The following is a 12,893-nucleotide window of genomic DNA, read 5'->3' as shown; positions in this document are numbered from 1 at the left end:
GGCCTTTCTTTGTCTCTTGTTATAGCCTTTGTTATAAAGCCTGTTTTGTCTAGTATAAATATTGCTACTCCAGCTTTTTGTTTGTTTCCATTTTCATGAAATATCTTTTTCCCATCCCTTTACTTTCAGTCTGTCTGTGCCTTTTGATCTGAAGTGAGTCTATAGGCTGCATATGTAAGGGTCTTGTTTTCTAATCCATTCAGCCACCCTATCTTTTGATTGGAACCTTTAATCCATTTACATTTAAAGTAATTGTTCATAGATATTTAGTTATTGCCATTTTATTACATTTTTTTTTTTTCATCTTAAAGAACTCCTTCTAAGAGTCCTTGTAATACTTGTTTGGTGGTGATAAACTCCTTTAGCTTTTTCTCAACTGGGCAGCTCTTTATCTGTCCTTTGACTCTAAATGATAGCTTTGCTGGGTAGAGTAATCTTGGTTGTAGGTCCTCACTTTTCATCACATTGAACATTTCTTGCCAATCCCTTCTGGCCTACAAAGTTTCTGTTGAGAAATCAACTGACAGTCTTATGGGAGTTCCCTGGTAGGTAAAAACTACTTTTCTTTTGCTGCTTTTAAGATTCCCTGTTTGTCTTTAACCTTTGGCATTTCAATTTTGATGTGTTTTGGTGTGGGCCTCTTTCGGTTTATCTTCTTTGAGTCTCTGCTTCCTGGGCTTTTATGTCTATTCCCTTCATCACATTAGGGAAGTTTGCATTATTATTTCTTCAAATAAGTTTTCAAATCCTTGCTCTCGCTCTTCTCCTTCTGATACCCCTATGATGCGAATGTTTGTACACTTGATCATGTCCCAGAAGCCCTTTAAACTACCCTCATTTATTTTTTAAACTCTTTTTTCTTTTTGCTGTTCTGATTGGGTATTTTCTGCTACCTTATCTTCTAAATTGCTGATTCAATCCTCTACTTCACCTTATCTATGGTTGATTCCCTCTAATGCGTTCTTCATTTCAGTTATTGTATTCTTTATTTCTGACTGGTTCTTTTACTTGTTTTCAATTTCCACTTTTATATTTTGTTTGTTTTTAAAATATCTTTGTTGAAGTCCTCTCAGAGATCATTGAGCATCCTCAGAAACAGTGTTTGGAACTCTGCATCTCGTAGACTGTGTATCTCCATTTGGTTTAGTTCTTTTTCTGGAGCTTTGTTCTGTTCTTTTATTTAGGATATGTTTGCCCTTTTTGACTGTGCTCCCTATGTTTATTTTATGTATTAGGTAGGGCTTCTATGCCTCTCAGTCTTCATAGAGTGGCCTTATGCAGTAGGTGTTCTGCGAGACCCATTGGTGCAGTCTCCCTGGTCAATAGAGCTGGGTGCTCTAGGTGTGTCCATTGTGTGTATTGTGTGTGCCCTCCTCTTGTAGTTGAGCCTTGGTTGCTGTTTGCACATCAATGGGAGGGACTGCCCCTCAGGCTGATTTTTTGGGAGGACTGGCCATGACTACAGTGGACGAGCTGTGCTGCAAGGGCTGACCCTACAGAGAAGGATTCACTTTAGTAGGTCTCTGGTGCTTCCCCAGTCTGCCCTTTGTGTGTGTCCTTGAATGCGGCCAGGTCTCAGTTGAAGCTGACCACCAGGTGTGTCATCCCCAGGGCCTCCTGAGAGAGGCTCTGCTGTAGACCAGGTTTGGTTGCAGCCTGTGCCCTGCCCAGGGCCATCTAGTGTGAGCCACAAAGCAATCTGCAGATTACTGACACTTGTGCTGGGCTTGGAGGCTCCTCGAGAGGCCAATCTGAGAAGTATGCTGGCTGTTGCTAGTACCAGGCTTTGGGCTGCTCAGCCAGTGGTACAGGGCATGCTGAAGCCAGATATTGCTTGTTTGGATTTTGTGAACCTTTGAGAGATTTTAGGAAAATCTGGAGCATGAACCAAGACAGACCTTTTGTATGGAAATGCTGCAGGAAGCAGCTTGGGTTTACCAAAAAGTTGGGTGTGGTGGGGTCTCAGTAATCACCAGGGCTGGGAGGATGAACGGTGTTAGTCAGGTTGATGGAAAGTTAGATATGGTGGCTGCCTGTGTCTACACGCCGGGAAAGAGGAGGACTCAACAAAGTTACAACAGCTTCCACTAGCTCCTGTGTCCAGCAGAAACCTGCCCCTCTAGCCTTTGCTCTAAAACCAGACAGCTCAGTTTTTTCCCATATGCTCCTGGCCCCTTTTGAGCTGCTGTACCAACAATGGAGCTCAGAGCAAGTTAGTCCGTCAGTAAGTAAGTTCATACGTGGGCCTTTTAAGAATAATGCTTGAAACTACAGCCACCCTTCATCTCAGCTAGCCACAATTTTCACTGGTTTTCACAGCAGAAGTTATGGCAACTTCTCTCACCATCACTGCTAGGCTGGGAAACCCAGTGTGGGGGATGGGACCCCTTGCTCCTCCATGAGGTAACTTCCACAACTGATACCTCCCTCCTGATTTTCAACTGCCACATGCAAGTGTGAGACCAGCTTGTTCCATGTCTCTGTTCCTCCTACCAGTCTCGAAGTGGCTTCTTTCATATGTCCTTAGTTGTAGGACTTCAGTTCAGCTAGACTTCAGGTTGTGCTCAGTGGTGGTTGTTGTATAGTTTAGTTATAATATTGATGTGGTCATGAGAGGAGGCAGCGCAGCTATCTTGACCAAAAATCAATGTGTTCTAATTTTTATTTGTTTATTCTGATAATTAAGCTTTTTAGTGCACTGCTTAATTGCCAAATATTTTGAGATAGTCCATTTAATTTCTGTTGTTGATTTCTGTTTTAACAATCACATTGCACTTTGATTAGAGAACATATTCTGTATTATTTCAATATTTATATAAAGTTTTTAAAACTCATATATTCCTGAATATGGTCAAATTTGGTCAATATTTTGGATACTTAAAATTAATGTTTAATTTGAAGTTTGTGTGGGGAGCCATGGTTTCTTGTAACCCTGAACCTTTTAGACTGGCTCGGTTTCTGCCCCCATAACATTGTCTCTGACTTATCTGAGAGGCGCCTAACGGCTGCTGAGGAATGTGGTGGAAACGGCCAGTTCCCAGACACAGAAGACTAAGGGCTTTCTGGACAATTGGTAGGTTCTGTCTCCTTGAGATATTTACTTTTGTGAGTTTCAGTGACCTTGTATCTTCTATGTCAAAGTAAAAGATTTACTTTCGCTGAGATAATGCATATCTTCTTCGTTTAACTGCACGTACTCAAACTGTATATATTGGTTAGAGATAATAAACTCAGGGCTTCAGCATGACTGAAGACCGGCCGCATTAACATTTGTGTGTGTCTTTTATTCATTCCCACTCCCCCATTCAGGTACTGATCGACTCGTGGAGGCTGGCCCGTCACAAGTTTGTAATTCAGTTATACAATAGGTCTCATTAATCAAGCTGTCATATATATATATATATATATATATATATATATATATATATCTCCTTATTGATATTTTATATATTTGTTCTTTCATTCATATCCTATTATATTTATGGACTTTTCTCTAGTTCTAGTTTTTATTTTTTGTCCATTGTTTAATTTGTTTTGAATCTATAAATTAATAATTTTATATATTCCTAATTTATTTAATATTTTATCATTGCAAAATATCTCTAATTATCATTAGTAATCTTTTGTCTTAAGATCTAATTTACCTTTTATTATTATATTCTCAGCTTTCTTTTGGTTAGTGTTCCCTTAGTGTAGGTTTTCAACCTTTCTGCATTTCTACATTTCGTAAGTCTCTTATAAGAAGCATATACCATATTTTGCTGTGTATAATGTGCTCCCAGGTATAATGTGCACCTAAGTTTTTGGCCCAAACTTTCAGGGGAAAAATCTTTAACTTTAATTTTTTAATTCAAATTTTTATTTGTTTACATTTAGGTACTTGTTTTTTTGTATTATAAAGGAATTTTAGCATTTATTTTTTAACATATTATGTAACAAATAATTGCAAAGCACAAGAACAGATACAAGGTACAAGAAATTTTATATACCAGTAACAAATTTATGATACTTACGCATCACAGAAGACCAAGAACCCTTCACAATTGCAAGTTCGTCCTAAGTTCTACAAAACCAATTATCATATTCCAGTGTATTATTTTGCATACGGATATTGTTATTGATTTCTAGAGTTACACTTTTAACTCATAAGCATAAATAAAAGAATTTAAAACATTTATATAGGTACAGAATTATTAATAGTACTGCCCACGTATAAGGCACGTCCTTATTTTACCCTCACAAATTTGGGCAAAAAAGTGCACATTATACATGGTATAATATGGTAGTTGCCTTTTTCTAATGTGTATCATTTTGCAATTGTCAAGGTTATGCTTTTAATATACAACTCATCTCAGTGGCATACAATAAACATTTACACATTTTCAGGTTAGCCGTGGTTTAGTTTAATTCGTGTAGGTGCAGAGTTAAGTGGTTAGTAATTATATTGACAGAACTTGTTCATATATCTGAGTTCTAGCTGAGATTCATTGATCTAGGGCTTGGAATGAGTTGATTTTGTAGGATGGCTCTAATCCATGTTTTGTTCCTCTTCTTCCTGGGGCCATTGATCTAGCCAAGCCCAATCTTCTCATGGCAATGGCAGAGGTAGAAGAACATAAGCAAGTATTCATAAATGTTTTTCTGGGTGTACTCTTTAACATGTACATTTTCACGTCTTGTTGATATATTTAGATCTACAGTGATGATTGTGTGTGTGTGTGTGTGTGTGTTTGTGTATGTGTGAAAAACAATAAGGCCATGTGTCAAATAAGCATGGATACAAAGAGAAACAGTAATTGGAGATATTAATGCAACCTATAATAGTTCATAAAATTGGCCAAAAATATCCATGGGAAAATATGCTACACCCCCCCTCCCATACATATGCCAAAACACCATGATGGAACAAAGGTAAGTAAATTTCAGTAAGTATTCCCATGCAAAAGGAAATAAAATTCTATAGGGCAAATTTTACCAGATCCTTTTTTTCTGGAACTAGGAAGTATCCTTTGGTTGGACCCTGGTTCTGCTCCCTAGAAGTGGGTCTTGTATTCTAATTGATTTTCCTCCATGGTTCTTGGCTCTGTCATCTGTAAAGTCCTTCATTTTCCATCATACGTGGTCACTTCTGAAGAGGGAAATAGGATATGCACTTTTTTTTGTATGCCTGAGCAACTTTCTCAGTCTGCTTTCTACCAGACCAATTCTTGACTCAGAGGTAATTTTATACTTAATTAGAGTCCATTTATGCCCAAATGGTAACACTTCTATTAATAGAGCATTCTGGGGAAAAAATGTAGGTTTTCTATGCTTTTGATTCCAGGCAGCGACATGTGCCAGATGTCACCTTCTTGGTTATCTAGAGACATGCTTCTCTATATTTTTAATTACTGCTACTTTGGACATTTCACACTTGTGTGGATCTGTGACTTAAGCTCCCCAGGAAAACAATTTTGCAGCTTAAAGGGACTACTAGATAATAATTTATTTTTTTCAGATGTCTTAACAGTGTGGTATTGCTGCAAACTTGCTTTAGTTTATACATTGAGGATAAGTACACTGCCTGAAATTAGCCTACAACCAAAGATTTTAGGTTTAAAATGTTTGGCAGAATAAACAGAGTAGAAATAAATTGTTTTTTGTTTCTATTCTCTATAAATGCTGCTTTCAAACTGAGCTAATATTCATATTGAAGTATGCTATATGCAACTAAAAGAAGGCAGTTTATGTCTTCAATATGCTCCCTGGAGCACATCTTGCTTAAATCCAAAATAGTATTAGGTATATTTTCAATCTTCTAAATTATCTCAGGCAACAATTTTCCTGAACGTTTCATAATTACATATAGATCAATAGTTTTTCATCATACCTAACATTTTCATCTTCATTTTAGCAGTCTTCTGCAAAAGTTTCCTCATAACCCAGTACTTATTTCAAAAGTCAGACTCACTTATTTTAAGTTCATATGTTGGCACTCCATTTATAAGGATCAATTTCAGTATTAACTATTGCCACAGTAATGCTGTGTAAAAAACAGCCCTAAAGTCTATGTGGCATACAACAATAGGCATTTATTTAGGCCACAGATCTGTGGGTTGGGTGGGGAAAACTAACCTAGGCTGGGCAAAGTGGGGATCTGTTGGCTATGATGGTTTTACTGCATACGTGTCCCTACATTTTCCTGGGAGAAATAGTCTAGCCTGTGCATGTTTTTCTCATACTGACAACAAAAGCAAAAGAGAAAACACAGCACCTCTTAGTCCCTGGAATCTGAATTAGAAAACTGTAACTTCTGCCTCATTTAATGGAGAAATCAAGTCAAAGACTAGGGAAATTTATCTCAAAATTTAATTGAAGGAAGTGCAATGTCATAGAGCAAAGGACTTGGATACAGTGATGAGTGGACAAATGGGGATGTTACTGCAGTCTATCACAGTGTGATAAATTTTATCTTTCAATTAAAGCATTTAATGTAGTTATTGACACAAGCAAAATTTAATGTATCATCTTCCTATTTACTTGCCATTTTTTCACATTGTTTTCATTTAATTCTTCTTCACTTTCTTTATCTGTAGAGAATGTATCTTACTAAATATATTTTATTTTATATTCCTCTCCATAAGTTTCTTATTTATACAATTTTTACTATTAAGTGGTTGCTGTTTGCTATTCTTTTAATATGAGGTCTGACAATTAAGTTCGTGAACTTGCCACAGTGCGCTTATATTGGCAGCACTGTACAGTCAACTCAGTAAAATTTTATAACCTTAGTATATCAGTGTCTCACAGCTGTGTTCATGTCGACCTGTGGCGGTATCTTGCGGAATGACGTTCATTATTATTGTTGCGTGTTTTTGTGTGCTGTCAAAAGAATGTCTGAGCTTGAATTAGAGCACCGAACAAACATTAAATTTCTTGTTAAACTTGGCAAGAGTGGAAATGAAATCAGGGACATGTTAGTCCAAGTTTATGGGGATAATGCCATGAAGAAAACGGCAGTGTACAAATGGATTAAATGTTTTTCTGAGGGGAGAGAATGCATAACTGATGAAGAGAGGTCAGGGCAGCCAGTAATAAGCAGAACCGACAACAGCATTGCAAAAATTTGTCAAATTGTGTGTCAAAATCATCGGCTGTGAGAAGCATAACAGACCAAGTAAACATCGATAGAGAAACGGTTCGAAAAACCTTAACTGAAAATCTTGGCATGAGAAAGGTGTGTGCAAAAATGGTTCTGAAGGAACTTATCAATGAACAAAATCAAAGGAGAGTCGAAGTTTGTCAAGACCTTTTGAAGAGGCAAGATGATGTTTTGGACCACGTTATCACTGGTGATAAAACATGGGTGTACCAATATAACCCTGAAACAAAGCATACAAGTGAGCAATGCAAGTTCTGTCAATCCAAATCAAGAGTCAAAACGATGTTGCTAACCTTTTTTGATATCAGAGGGGTTATTCATTATCAATTCATATCAGCTGGATAAACTGTTAACCAAGTTTACTATTTGGAAGCGCTGAAAAGGATGCATGAAAAAGTTAGACAAAAACGACCGGAACTTTTTACCAACAATTCATGGCTCTTACATCACGACAAAGTACCAGCTCACACGACACTGTCTGTGAGGGAATTTTTAGCCAGTAAACAAATAACTATATTGGAACACCCTCCCTGCTCACCTGTTCTCGCCCCCAGTGACTTCTTTCTTTACCCCAAGATAAAAGAACTATTGAAAGGAAGACATTTTGATGACATTTAGGACATCAAGGGTAATACGATAACAGCTCTGATGGCCATTCCAGAAAAAGTTCCAAAATTGCTTTGAAGAGTGGACTAGGCCCTAGGATCAGTGCATAGCTTCCCAAGGGGAGTACTTAGAAGGTGACCGTAATGATATTCAGCAATGAGGTATGTAGCACTTTTTCTAGGATGAGTTCACTAAATTAATTGTCAGACCTTGTAATTACTCCTAGAGATTTAGCATGCATTCTTAATTTACTAAAATGTAATATATATTGGTGATTAATTTGTTCCTGGAAAATATAAATGATTTGGAACACTTTAAATTACCTTTATCGCCTTCATTTTTACTTAATGTTTCTGTTATTTATTTTAATTATGTGGTATGTATACATACAAACACAGATACAGATATAGATATGAGAACCCCAAATGATATTGCTATTAGGATTGTTTCATACTGTTAATGTTAAGATTATCCCCACATTCACTTTTTCTTGGTATCTTGCTTTATTACTTACTTAACATCTGAGATCATTTTTCTTCTGCCTGAAGAACACTATTTACCATTTGCTTTATGGTGGTCTTCAGGGAATACATTCGCTCAATTTTTAATTTTCTAAGAACATTTTAATATTACCTTAATTTCTAATGCCATTTATGTTTTACAACAGCTTTAGGCTTACAGAAAAACTAAGAGGATAGTACAGAGAGTTCCAATACATCCCACATCCAGTTTCCACCTTTATTAAGTTCTTACATGAGTATGATTTGTTACAGTTAAGAAACCAATTTTGATACTTTATTATTAAGTAAAATTCATATTTTATTTTTAGATTTACTTGGTTTTAAACCTAATGTACTTTTTTTCTGATCCTGTATTCCATCCAGAATACGATGTTCCATTTAGTTGTTATAGCGCTTCAGTTTCTTCTTGGCTTTAAAATTTTCTCAGACTTTCCTTGCTTTTGATAACATTGACAATTTTGAGAAGTTCTGATATCAGGTAGTATGTCCCACTATTGAAATTTATCTTATGTTTTCTTTATGATAAGAAAATGATTATGAGTCATTAGGAAGAAGACCCTAGAGGTAAAGTGTAACTTTTATCACATTGTTACTAAGGTCGCATATTATCAATTTGTCTTATTGCTAAAGATGTTAATCTTGATCATTTGACCAAAGTAATGGTTGTCAGGTTTCTACACAGTAAAGAAACTCTTTTTTATCCCTCTCTCTATACTATACAGTTTGAAAGAAAGTCAGTCTGCACAACGAGCACACTAAAGGTGGGAAATTACACTTTCCCTCATTTAGGGTGACATCCCCATCTAAATTATTTGGAACACTTCATGGTAGATTTCTTTTTTCCATTTATTTATTTATTTATTTTTGTTTTATTTGGGAAAAGTGCTTTTTACAAAAGGGTAGCTGTAAAATGCACAGACTTCTGTAACAATTAATTGTTTTCTCTTAAAGTGAAACACTGGGTGGGATCCAAAGAATCAAAGCAGTAGATGGACAACTCAGGAGCATCTCCAAGTTATTTTCAGAAAAAAGAGTAACAAAACACACAGCTAAAAATTTCTGATCAAGGAATCCTTCTAACAACTTGTCTCGTGGATTACCCCCCCCCCTTTAGTGGGAAAGCGTGACCTATTATGGCAAACCAAAGACCCCACTACAAGAAACACCTTAGAACATAATTCTGAATCATATCTGTCTACCTGCAAAGCTCAGGGATGGGATGAGGCAAACACCCACAAAAACAAACACAAAAACCCAACAACAAAACCCCTCAAAGGAGGATGAAGTTTTGTCAGAAAGTTCCTGGACTGGGAAGGCTAGGAGATCATTAAACATTAAATACAACTGTGTGTCCAAGACCCAGTTTGTGTTAATATATGGGTTAAGCAGATAGTTTTAACCCCTATGGTTAAGCCCATTTTTCTATTTATGTAGACAGACAGCAGTAGCACTGCTTTATTAACAGCTACCAACATGCTGCTTTGTCCTGTAAGATCTATTTGCCACACTAGGCTGAAGTGACTAAACCAAGGTTTTCCACTAAGGCTAAGAATGCCTTGCCTAGGCAGAAATGAGCTTATCACACACTCACAGTCACACAAGCCACGTCTATCAGCCCTGTGTGTCAACTTCCAACTCTGCATTTATTTTATGCCACTCTATCTTTTATGTGTGTTCTTTCACAATATTCCTATCACACTAAAGACAGTAAAAATCTCAGCACATTCACATCTGGTTACCCAGTAGTATTACTAGTGTGCAATTAATTAAACAAGAGGCCAAAATGACAGAACAAGAGCACAGAGTGGGGGTTACGGGCTAGAGAACAGAGATAAAAATACAGATGTGCAGATTTCACCAGAAACCTCAAGTTCCTGTAGCAGAAGGCTGCTTGCCACAGTTCAGATCCTTCACCCATCACACCTCTCCTTGAACCTCAAAGCAGGGCCGGTGCTGTTATTTGTGAGCCTGGGAACCTCAAAATGAGTGTGAAAAGTCCATAAACACTACCCTAAGAGCTATGTGAATAGGGTTGAAAACAGATGACGCAACAAACTTATACTAACTGTCTGACAGTTAAGTTCATGTTACAAAAAAAAAAAAAATAGCTTTAAGATTTATTTTTGTAACTTTTTTAAGCAGAAAAAAAAACAACTCACTCTGTGGAGAAAGGTGAGGGATTGTTGAGAAGACAGGCCCTGGGTAAAAGTTATTCCGACAGTACCTGGAGTTGACAGGCCTGCCTAGGAGAGAAACACCAGCTCTGCCACCCCACCACAGGGCACAGCTCCTGTCTGAGTCTCAGCAGACCAATTCCCACACCACGCAAAGCTGCTATAGATCCAAGTCATAAAAATCTTCCAGCTCATCATGAAACAAGTCCCACTCGTCTGCAGAGTCTGTCATGTTGCGCTTCCCACCTGCAGGCAAAAGCATAAGCAACATCTCGCCCAACTCAAAGGTGGCCACCTCTTCTTCGTTGCTATCAAAGGGGTTGCTGTTCTGTCTTTTCTCAATGAGCTCCCAGAAGTGGTTGCTTTGTTGGGTCTGGTATCTGCTTGATGTTCCCACTTTCTGTCTCTGTGGTCCCTCTCTGTGGCCATCGGAATAGGCATGCCTGTAAAAACAGTTCCCTCCAAATGGACAGCTCCCATGTCCTTCATCAAAATACCTGCATGTCTTGTTGCTCATGGCCTCCTTGTATTTCTGAATGAGTTTCTGCATCTCTTCTTTCTCTTACACCCAGTACTCACATGGAATGACAAAGATAGATGTGATCCGACATTTGGGGCAGGACTTTATGATCTTGCTCTCAAATTGCTTAGCACTCCTCTACTTGCGAATACACTTGAGACAGTAGGTTTGGCTGCAGTTGGACAGGATGCCAAAGCGGCGCTTGCTAGTGTTGGCTTTCTCGTAGACCACCTCCCTGCAGATGCCACACACCATGTCTTTGCTGCACTGGACAGCAAACGACAGCTCCATGTCCTCATGGGCCTCAATGCAAGATTTTATATGCTGTGATCTCTGGGTCCCATCTACTGGGTGGAGGACTTGCAGCCCACACATCTCACAGAAGTCTCCGTGGAGATACACACAGTTCTAGTTCTCCCCATATTGGCACTCTCCCACCACGGCGTTCGGGCAAAGCTGCTGCTTTGTTTCCACTGCACGTTTCTCCTTCTCAGAGTCTTCCTTGATCACTGAGCCCTACAAGGGTGCTTCAGTGCAGGAATGGGAAGTCCTGCCACAGTTGGGCTGGCCAGGAACAAACTCAATGGCATTCACCCAGTCTTCTGAACCTGCTCCTACAGTTGCAAAGTTTGAATTTCTTGACTTGGCCTCGCCGGTATTCATTTCAACAATCGGTCCAACTGTGGATAAGACTTGAGAAAGCAGCAAAGGACACCTTTGTAGTTGGATCTGCTGCAGTCGCTTCTTCCGGTTTCAATGGCTTGCTGTGCTCATATCTGCAGCGGTCTTCGTAAATATATTACCTTCACTGAAAATACTTGCACACTACACTGTATGGACTGTCAGAGAGGTCATGTGAGTAGCAACAGTTACCACCTTCCTTACAAACCCAATGCATGAAATACATACAAGGCTTATCTTGGACAGAGGCCAGAGGATGTGGATCGCCTCCATTTCTATTTATTTATTTATTTGATCATTTATATCAGTATAGACTCATTGTTATTTTTACTTTGTGTCATAATCCAATACTATATATATATATATATATATATATATATATATATATATATATTTCCTGTTTAAGCCTTTGGGAGCCTTTTCATTTGCTTCCTGTGGCCCTTTGAAATATCCCCATCTTTGCATCCTTTTGAAAATGTTTAATGCACTTTTATATTTTCTGCAAGCTCATCTTCTGTATTCTCTATTCCCATTCTAAATTCAGTCATTTCTCCAAGAAGCCCTGGTTATTTATGAAGTATGGTTTCAGAAACCAAGAACTATATGCTAAGTATGCTCATTTTCCTGGAGTTTCATTATTTCTTTAATTCTGTATTTTCTCAGTGGACAGAACTACGAAATATATGTATATATACTAGCCTATGTAGCACACACTTCTGTAATTATTTCTATACCTATTCATCAGTATCTGTGTTAACCTTAATATACTTTCACGCAGATTTCTCTGACACTAATCCATTACCACCTTGGTTACTCTAGTTTCTTCCTTACCTTCCTTGCTTACCTGAAAATTTCCGTTCCAACAGTGAGAAACCTGGCTCCAATCATCTGCCATCCATTTGTATAATTATTCCATTCCACTGTACAAGCAGAGCAGTATCAGAATTGTTAAACTACCTCACTGGAAAGCAGCTTTATTAATTACAGTGCCATACTTCTGTGCAGTTTATTTACCTTTATTCTTACAGATGCCACTCATTTACAAAGTTGCATAGGTGAGAATACCCCCCACATTTAATTCCGTGAAATTCTTTAATATATTTGTAATATAGCTATATTGTTTTTGCCACTGTAGAACTTGCTGGGATCCCCTGACCTCATAGATGTTTTTTTTGTTGTTGTTGTTGTTTTTTATTGGCATATATTAAGAGTCACTCTGTTCTGTAAAGTTCTGTGGGCTTTCAACAATG

The 12,893-nt window shown here is 37.9% G+C and overlaps 1 pseudogene; it reads right to left on the bottom strand.

Moving 5' to 3' along the window:
- Window positions 1-10,602: 10,602 nt before the first annotated feature.
- LOC109436355 (E3 ubiquitin-protein ligase makorin-1) lies at window positions 10,603-11,860 on the bottom strand (annotated as a pseudogene).
- Between the last annotated feature and the right edge of the window lie 1,033 nt (window positions 11,861-12,893).

Source organism: Rhinolophus sinicus, chromosome X (assembly GCF_036562045.2).
Source record: "Rhinolophus sinicus isolate RSC01 chromosome X, ASM3656204v1, whole genome shotgun sequence".
Classification (NCBI taxonomy): Eukaryota; Metazoa; Chordata; class Mammalia; order Chiroptera; family Rhinolophidae; genus Rhinolophus; species Rhinolophus sinicus.
Note: the sequence above shows the minus strand (reverse complement) of the source record. Positions and strands in the feature narration are given on the sequence as shown.